This window comes from Myotis daubentonii, chromosome 3 (assembly GCF_963259705.1).
Source record: "Myotis daubentonii chromosome 3, mMyoDau2.1, whole genome shotgun sequence".
NCBI classification, from domain to species: Eukaryota; Metazoa; Chordata; class Mammalia; order Chiroptera; family Vespertilionidae; genus Myotis; species Myotis daubentonii.
Genome location: NC_081842.1, coordinates 199,254,439 through 199,264,318, shown reverse-complemented (window position 1 = coordinate 199,264,318; position 9,880 = coordinate 199,254,439).

Sequence of the window (9,880 nt, the reverse complement as noted above, 5' to 3'; positions counted from 1 at the left end):
CTAGAGGGGCTTTCAAGAGATCGGGAGACACAAGTAACTCAACTCTTGACGGCCTGACTCAAAACAACACTCCAGTGGATGTGGTTAGGAAAATGCAGAGAGCGTGGAGAAGGGAAGTTGAAGGTGTTGAGGGCGAGGGAGGGCGGGAGGGAGAGGGAGAGAGAGAGAGAATGAATGGGGAGGGGATCACATACTTTGCACTAGATCCCATCCCTCTGGTCTCTTTCGGGGCATAGCTGTACAGTTCCCGCCACTCGCTCCCTTTTCCCTCATTATGGGATTATTCCTGTCATCACACATGCTGTTCCTTCTCCCATCTTAAAAGCAAGCAAACAAACAAAAACCAACCCTCTCTTGACCCGCCAGCATTTCCCTACTCCCCTTTACAGCAAAACTTCTGAAAGACTCGGCCATCCTCTCCGCCTCCAGTTCCCCGCCCCTCCCCTCCCATTCTCTCCTGACTCCGGGTTTTCCCTCCCCACAGTCCTTTAACGTTTGTTAGGATGCCAAGAACAAGGGCCAATTGTCAATTCTCATCTTACTTGAACCATCATCATCTTATCTAACACAGTTGATCACTTTCTCTCTCCTTCAAATGTCTTCACTCGGCTTCCAGGACACCATGCCCTCCTGACTTTGCTGGAGTGTCCCAGTTCTCCGTCCTCGACCCTCTCCTTTTTGATGTCTATATTATTCCTCAGATGATCTTATCAAGTCTCATGATTTTAAATGTCAGCTATACACCAGGGACTCTCAACTTTTCTCTCCACCCCATACATCTCTGAACCCCCGGATCTTTTTTTTTCTTTTCATATATTTTATTGATTTTTTACAGAGAGGAAGGGAGAGAGATAGTTAGAAACATCGATGAGAGAGAAACATCCATCAGCCGCCTCCTGCACATCTCCCACTGGGGATGTGCCCGCAACCCAGGTACATGCCCTTGACCGGAATCGAACCTGGGACCTTTCAGTCCGCAGGCCGATGCTCTATCCACTGAGCCAAACCGGTTTTGGCGAACCCCCGGATCTTGATCTCTAATTGATTGTAAAATAAACATATTCAACTTCACATGCCCCCAAAACTCCTGCTGTGTCCACCTCAACTTAATGCAAACTTCCCCAACGCTGCAAATAGCAGCCTCATCCCTCCAGTTACTCAAGCCCAAAACTTGGGAGACATTTCTTTCGTACTCAAAAGCTAATTCCTCGGCAAATGTAGTTGGCTCCACCAAGAAAACAAAACCAGAATCCAGTCATGTCTCACCACATCCCCTGCTACTATGTATAGTAGGTCCAAGCGGCCCTTATCTTTCACTTGGATAAAGGCAAGAGCCTCTTAACTGGTACCTCTGTGCCCACTCTTGCCCTCCTACAGTCTAGTCTTAATTCATCCTGAAAGTAATCTTTTAAACAACTTAAGATGGTGCGGCTTCTATGGAAAACAGTATGGTGATAAAAACAATGACCATGTGATCTAGCCATTCTACTTGCAGGTATACACTAAAAAACATTGAAAGCAGAGCTCCCACAGATATTTGCACACCCATGTTCATAGCTGCATTATTCACAGTAGCCAAGGGGTGGGAGCTACCCATGTGTCCATTGACAGGGAATGGATAAACAAAATGTGGTATATAATACAATGGAATAATATTGAGTCTTAAAAAAGGAAACTCTTACACATGTTACATCATGGATGAGCCTTGAAGACATTATGCCCAGTGAAATAAGCCAGTTACAAAAGGACAAATACTGTATGAGTCCATTTATATGAGGTACCTGGAGTAGTCAAATTCATAGAAAGTAAAAGGGTTACCAGGGACTCGGGGGCTGAGGAAATGGGTACAGAGTTTAACTTTGGTAGATGAACAATTCTGGAGACGGAGGGTGGTGATGGTTGCACAACAATGTGGATGTACTTAGTGCCACTGAAGTGTACACTTGAAAATAGTTTAGCCCTTGATGGTCTGGCTCAGTGGATAGAACGTTGGCCTGCGGACTGAAGGGTCTCGGGCTCGATTCCAGTCAAGGGCACATGTCTAGGTTTCGGGCTCGATCCCCGGTATAGGGCGTGTAGGAGGCAGCTGATCAATGATTCTCTCTCATCATTGATGTTTCTCTCTCTCTCCCTTCCTCTCTGAAATCAATAAAAATATATTTAAAAAAAAGAAAATAGTTTATATTATGTATATGTTACCAAAATAAAAAAATATATGTAAGTAAGATCATAACCCTTCTCCTCTGCTCAAAATTCTCTAATGCCTTATTTCACTCAGAGGAAAAGCCAGTAAGTTCTCGCAGACTCCTTTATGGCCCTACATGGTTGATCTGACGGTGAACTTGGCTTCCTTGGTATCTCTGCTCCAGCAATACTGGCCATTTTGATGTTCCTTGAAAATTCCCAGCCCTCTCCTCAAATTATTTAAAACTGTAACGTGCACCCCCAGCATTCCTATTCCTCTCCCCTGCTCATTTTTTTCTTCACACAACTTATCACCATCTGACATACCATAATTAAAAAAAAAAAAAAAGGCCTACCTCTCTCCCACTAGAAATGTGGCCTCCATGAAGTCATGAATTTTTGTTTGTCTGGAACATAATAGATGCTTAATATTTAATACTTATTGAGCAAATGAAGGAATAAATGTAAGGAGAGTGAGGACAAAACAGGACTAATTTGGAGCAAGCTGGAATGGCTAAAATGAAAAGAGAAGATGAAGGTGAGCTATAAAGGTCATTAGCATCTATATTCCTGAGAGCCTTGGATGTAGGGCTAAACATTCAAACCTAATTCATGGACAGAGAGTCACTAAAGATTTTTTTAGTAAAGAAATGACTTGTGCTGTGAAAGTGACATGACCAAGTGACCTTGTACTGTACTACTATTAATAAGTGTGATGGGGCCACTTATAAACAGGTGAGTGTTTTACACAATGTGCCTCTGTGATCTTCCCAATAGCCCTATGAGGTATGAGCAATTTTTCATCTCCATCTTATAGTTGAAGAAGTTGACAGCCAGAGAGATGGAGTGACTTTCCCAAGGTCACTCAGCTAGGAAATGACAGAACTCTGATCTGAACTCAATGCTGCCCAACAAAAGCAAGTTTCTGCATATCTAATACGTCTTAATTTCATCCAGCTCATGTCCTGCCTCCCCAAGCAGATGATGAGCTGCAGACAGGCAAGGGCTGTATCCTATTGTTTGATATATTCACCTCACTCATTCTCCCACTCCCCGGCCTAGCACAGTGCTTGCCCAGGAGGGCCTCAGTGTGTGTGGACTGAGTGAGACCCTCTGCTTGGATCTCTCTGGTTGTCCCCATCCCTTGACCCTTGGCTCCCTTCAGCCAATCCCAGCTTAGCCACTTCCCAGCAATGTGACCTTGGGCAAGTTAACTTTCCCTGTCTTTAGTGTCTTTATCCATTAAAATGGAAACAGGACTCCTGGTTGTTATGAGGATTGAGTAAAATAAGTAAAACACCCAACACATATGACAAAGTCCTCAATGAAGTAATTATTATTGTTTTAGTCCCTTACCTTTGTCCTCAGAGCCTAACACAATGCTAGGCACTGGTAGAGCGTTCATAAGCACCTTTTGAATTAAAAGATATGTTGAGCCCTAGCTGGTTTGGCTCAGTGGATAGAGCATCAGCTGTGGATTGAAGGGTCCCTGGTTTGATTCTGGTCAAGGGCACATGCCTAGGTTTCGGGCTTGACTCCCCAGTAGGGGGTGTGCAGGAGGCAGCCAATCAATGATTGTCTCTCATCATTGATGTTTCTATCTCTCTCCCCCTTGCCCTCTCTGAAATCAATAAAAATATTTTTTTAAAAGAAAAGAAACCTAAGACAAGAAAATTTTTAAAAAGTGAAAATAAAAATAAATAAAAGATATGTTGAAAGAAGACTGGACTGGGAGTCAGCAGATGTAGATTTTCATCCTGGATATGGGCGTCAGTCACTTTTTTTCTCTGAAATTGTTTGTTTCAATGCCCTCTGGACCTCTACGCTCTTTTTAAAAATATATATATGTTTTATTGATTTTTGACAGAGAGAAAGGGAAAGAGATAGAGAGTTAGAAACATCGATCAGCTGCCTCCTGCACACTTCCTACTGGGGATGTGCCCGCAACCAAGGTACATGCCCTTGACCGGAATCAAACCTGGGACCCTTGAGTCCGTAGGCCGACGCTCTATCCACTGAGCCAAACCAGTTAGGGCCCTTGTAGCTCTTAGGCAACGTATGAATGCATAAATTCACCCCATCCCTGACCCTCAGATCATCCTTTGACCCACATCCCCACTCCCTGTACTACTGGACCCCTCTTGGCTGAGGATCCTCCTGGCTTTGACTCCCAGGAAGCCCTGACACCCAGTTGCCACCAGATGGTGCTGTAGATTCATTCAGGTGAAGCTGGCTGCCAGTGCCCGGCAGGGCTTACGGGAGTGGCCCCTAGAATGCTTTTCTGGCTCCTCTAGAGAGGCTGGGCCTCCTCAGTGAAAGGCAGCAAGGCCTGGGATGGTCCTGGGAGGTGACGTTCCCAGAGATCACCCTATTTCTGTGGTGGAGATTCTACCATACCCTTGGCAGCAGGACCAGCTACATAATTTATGGGGCCCATGCAAAATGAAAACGCCTAACTTGCTGGTAGAGACAGCACAGGGCATGCGTACAATCCAGCAGGAAGGTTCAGTTCAGCCTTATAGAGCTGACTGTTAACATTTCAAGAATTTTACAAGCTGGCTGTTTAGCACAGCCATTATTTTTAAAAATGATACAAACTTATGCACAGCTGGTGTGATTCAGTGGTTGAGCATCAATCCATGAACCAGTAGGTCACTGTTCAATTTCTTTCTGGTCAGAGCACACGCCTGGGTTTCAGAGTGGGTCGCAGTGAGGAGTGTGCAGGAGGCAGCTGATCAATGATTCCCTCTCTTCATTGATGTTTCTACCTCTCCCCCTCTCCCTTCCTTTCTGAAATCAATAAAAATATATTTTTAAAAAAGAATGGACTCCTTTAATATATTTTTATTGATTTCAGAGAGGAAGGGAGAGGGAAAGAGAGGTAGAAACATCAATAATGTGAGAAATTATTGATTGGCTGCCTCATGCACACCCCACACTGGGGATCAAACTGTGACCTCCTGGTTCATAGGTCGATGCTCAACCACTGAGTCACGCCGGCTGGGCAAGAATCCATTCTTTTTTTAAAAAAAACTAACAACTTACAATTAAATAGATTACATAAAAAATAAAGGTGATAAATATCTGAAACTCACACTACATAATTATTTTTATACATTTCACTATCATCTATGCTTTTGAAGTGACAAATTTATTGTATCTATATGGTGGAAATACTATAAAATACTGTGCCTCTTACTGTACATCTCTTCCCAACTCTGCATTCAGTGGAGTCACATTCATAGTTTAAAATCGATGACAGTGGGAGTGTTCACATCATCAAAATCTACAAACAGTACACATCAAGCCCCCCTTCTGAGACAGTTCTTGAACTTTTACCAGTACTCCCCTGGTCCTGCTCTACTAAACTGCTGTGCAATCTTTTTTAAAAATATATTTTTATTGATTTCAGAGAGGAAGGGAGAGGGAGAGAAAGATAGAAACATTAGTGATGAGAAAGAAACATCAATCACCTGCCTCCTGCACAACCACCACGGGGGATTGAGCCTGCAATCCAGGCATGCGCCCTGACCAGGAATCGAACCATGACCTCCTGGTTCATGGATCGGCGCTCAACCACTGAGCCACACCGCTGGGCTTAATTTTCATCTATTGATTGATTTTTAGAGGAAGAGGGCAAGGGAGAGATAGAGAAAGAGAGGAAATCAATTTGTTTTTGCACTTATTTATGCATTTATTGGTTGATTTTTGTATGTGCCCTGTCCCTGCAACCTTGGCGTATCAGGAAGATGCTCTAACCAGCTGAGCCAACTGGCCAGGGCCTATGCTCTGTGATCTTGAGCCAAATCCTATTCCTTCCAACCTCCCATATATATTCTTTTTTTTTAATCTTTATTTTTATTTTATTTTTTTAATATATTTTATTGATTTTTTATAGGGAGGAAGGGAGAGAGATAGAGAGTTAGAAACACCGATGAGAGAGAAACATCGATCAGCTGCCTCCTGCACATCTCCTACTGGGGATGTGCCCGCAACCCAGGTACATGCCCTTGACCGGAATGGAACCTGGGACCTTTCAGTCCGCAAGCAGACGCTCTATCCACTGAGCCAAACCAGTTTCGGCTATTTTATTTTTTTAATATAAATTCTTTATTGTTTAAAGTATTTCATACGTCTCTCCCCCCCCCCATTGACCTCTCCCCGGTCCCCTCTACCCCCCAGCACATGCCCTCCCCGCTCCCCTGTCTGTGTCCACCATATCCATATGTGTTCTTTTATAATTAACAAAAGGGGGGGCATCCTTTGTATGCTGGCCACTATCTTCTCATGTAACTTTTAGAGCCACCCAGGAGGTGGGTTATTGTGGTCCAAAGAGCAAAGGATGTTGCCAAGGAAGGGCTGAGGACTGGCTCCTGCAAGGTGGCTGTCACCAAGGCTCCCAGAAGGTGACCTGTGGACTGGCTCAGGGGAGCAAGCCACATTACCCTTCAGAGCCTCTTTCTCTGCATTGATTAGATCAGCTATTTTCAACCAACATGCCGCAAGATTGTTTAAAATATTTGATACCTGACCTCTTTTCCCTTTCCAAAAAAATGACAACAGCCAATACAACAATAGCTGGCCCATGTGAATGAATCAAAATTATATCTTTTTTTTTTTTTGGTCAGATTGGTGAAAACGATGATATCATTTTTTGGTGTGCTGTAAAATTTTGGTAATTAGTTTATGTGTGCCATGAGATGAAAAAGATTGAAAATCACAATTATTAGATAATAATAACAACAACAACAATAGTCTTCCAATGCCTCCAGCATTATTCTTGGTACTCGTGCATCACAAGCCTGCTTCTCAGCTGTATCTGAGAGTAGGTAGAGTGAAGATCTAGCCCGCTCTGCTTTTGCAGAAGGCCACAGCAGTGGGAGACGAGCACTGGCATTTCCTTCTTACTGTGACAACAGACAGTGAGTGTTTTTCCAAAACGGAGACTGGGGTTGGATGCTTTAGGAGTTCAGGAAATGCCTGCCTCAAATATGCCAAGGTTGCAGGTTTGATCCTCGGTCAGGGCATATACAAGAATCAACCAATGAATACATACATAAGTGGAACAACAAATGGCTGTTTCTTTCTCTTGATCTCTCTCTCTCTCTCTTCTCCTCCCCCAACTCTCTAAAATCAATCAATTTTTTAAATGAATAAATTTATATACCTTTTCTCCTATTAATCTGCCTGTTGTCAGTTTATTTCATAGACTCAAATAGTGAACCTGGAAAGGTAGTGCTAGCAAGTTTTTCCTCCCTTACAGTGTGGGTGGCCCAAACATTAATTGCCGTATGTACCCCACTTGCTGCCAAACACATACCCCTGTGTCCCAACTTAGATTTGCTTCCCCCTTAGCAGAAAGCAGGTATCAGTCCTATAAATGAGAAAGAAAACAACTTAATTCCCTAGGAAGGTACCTCAAGGCCCTCACGTTCCTCCTCTAGCTTTCTTACATTCCTTTCTCACTAATCTGCACTTTATGACTAAATGGTGGCGTTACTCTGCTTAGATGACGACCTAGAGACAATAGTAGGGGAAAGGGAAACGAAAGAGAAGGGAAAGTATTTAAAATATGTAAATATATATTTTGAGGAAGGAAGTTCAAATAGAAACTATCATCCTCACCTCCATAACCCATTCTAAGGCTGATCTTGTATTTATGACTTTTCTTTTTCGCTGTCTTTTTCCAGGTTTCTTCTGCCTTCAGTCAGAACAGATGGTCAAGTTCTTGGCCTACGGAAGAGACCCAACCCTTCATCCCTGAGAGATACGTGCCCTGGGAGGTTCTCTCGTATAGAATTGCAGTAGTTTTGCAGTAACCTTGATGACAGGATTTGTAGTGGGAACAGGATCCTTAGGGACAGAGTTGAGTCTACACTAAGCCTCACTAACCCTACGCTATGGTAACATCTTATGTCCCCTTGATAGCCAGAGTGTTTAACCCCAGGTAATACCTTGATTTCTTTTTTTCACTTTCTGTTCAGCGGCAGGAAGTATGCAAAATGGTTGAGTGCTAGGTTCAATGGTTCAGTTTAGTGGAAAATTTGTATCCACTTGTTGGAGGCATTCCTCTCTTGGACACTAAAGGCTTTTAGCATTCCTCCCCTCCCTATAGCATGGGACCAAGAAGCAAATAATCTTTTTTTTTAAAATATATTTTTTTAAAATATATTTTATTGATTTTTTACAGAGAGGAAGGGAGAGAGATAGAGAGTCAGAAACATCAATGAGAGAGAAACATTGATCAGCCGCCTCCTGCACATCCCCCACTGGGGATGTGCCCGCAACCCAGGTACATGCCCTTGACCGGAATCGAACCCGGGACCCTTCAGTCCGCAGGCCGACGCTCTATCCACTGAGCCAAACCGGTTTCGGCAGCAAATAATCTTTGAGTCAGTCAAAAAGTTATTGTGAGTGGAGCCACTCTCCTACGTCTAGCTCTAGCCCCTTGGTTCTGGAAGTATGTAGCATCTGACTAAGGAGAAGCAGCACACTGGTTGAGAGGGCTACTGCATCCTGTAGATGGCTGTCTGTCTCACAGAGGGTACCTTGTCTGGCTGGGCCTTCTATAGACCTTGCCACCATTTTAGAAGGTACATAGGAAGGCCAGTGAATCCTGTGGGTAACAGCTCAGCATCTCACTTCTTTATTGTGAAATGACTTCCATGATCAAAACAATGTTGTGTGCGATACCAAGACTGATTATTAAGTCCACACATGGAGGTTCCGGTGGAGGCATGCAAGGCAAGGAAAGCAAATCTAAATCCAGGATAAGCAACTCTTCTAGTGAGACAAAATCCTGTCTCCATCATGAGGGACATGATCCTATGCCATCAGTCCGCCTCTAAATAATTGGCTGGTGCCCTCAGGGGTTCGGGGCTGGTTGCTGCTGGGGGCAAACTGGGTGTCAGTGGTGATGTTGGCAGCTTGGCTTTGGTGAGGGGATGTCCTTGTTCTTCACCCCTGTCATCACGGTCCTATGTCCGTGAACCCATTGAACAAGTTGGGGGCCCATATTGAGCATTCATATGGCATACCTGCTGTCTCACGATCAAGGATCATTCTGGGGAATCCATCTTTCCCAAACCTTTTTGTTGTGAACGTCTAATCTTTCACTCTGAGCTGCTCAAATCATTAGTCACTGTCTGTGAGCTGGTATAGATCTTGACCTCAGGACAATGAGATGTACTGCTGACAGTTCTGCCTGCAGATGTAATTAGTTAAGATGGCTTTTGTACTGGAGGAGAGTGAACCCCTAAACCAATATGACTAATGTCCTTTAAAAAGGGGGAAATCCGAACACACACAACACACACACACACACACACACACACACATATATATATATATATATACAAGGAAAATGCCATGTGGACATGAAGATGGCCATCTACAAACCAAGGAGAGAGGCCAGGACAGATCCTCCTTCACAGCCCTCAAAAGGAACCAACACCGACAACACCCTGATTTTGGACTTCTAGCCTCCAGAATTGTGGGACAATACATTTCTGCCGTTTAAGCTAGTTTGTGATACATCGCCACAGCAAGCCCCAACAGACGAATACACCCCTCACTAGAACTAAGTCCCCTGAGACCAGCAACCTGGTTTGTCTTGTTCACAGCCATTCCAGAACGCGCCTGTACCATTTCATAGCACCTTGTACCACTATTTAAAAATATGTTTTTATTGATTTCA